At 48.6% G+C, this 348-nt stretch overlaps 1 protein-coding gene across 1 annotated transcript in view; it reads right to left on the reverse strand.

The window, feature by feature from the left end:
• LOC119586243 overlaps positions 1-348 on the reverse strand; it is a gene marked incomplete in the record, with an annotated part of 139,392 nt that overhangs the window by 114,930 nt on the left and 24,114 nt on the right.

Below are 348 nucleotides of genomic sequence, written 5' to 3' on the forward strand. Positions count from 1 at the left end.
GCCCGCATTCCTAAGAAAAGTAACAATTTCGTCTCCAATGCTGAGGGCAAATAAATCCCGCTGAACACACACTATGACGAATCTGAACGCACACACGAGCCACCGACCCGCGCGCGCTCGTGTCTTACGTAATAGCAGGAACTCGATGCATGCATATTTCAGAAGCGACGCACTCCTGTTGCATGATTGCGGTTGTCATGCACGCGCTAAGAGGCACTTTTGTGTTTATTGAAGTCCTTGAGGGCAACCTTGCTTAGGCCAGAGAGCTTAACTGTCATATGACGTGATTATGACAGGCTCTTGGGCATGCGGTTGCAAGGTGTATTTGTTGGTCAAATTGTAGGTATC

This window comes from Penaeus monodon, chromosome 21 (genome assembly GCF_015228065.2).
Source record: "Penaeus monodon isolate SGIC_2016 chromosome 21, NSTDA_Pmon_1, whole genome shotgun sequence".
NCBI classification, from domain to species: Eukaryota; Metazoa; Arthropoda; class Malacostraca; order Decapoda; family Penaeidae; genus Penaeus; species Penaeus monodon.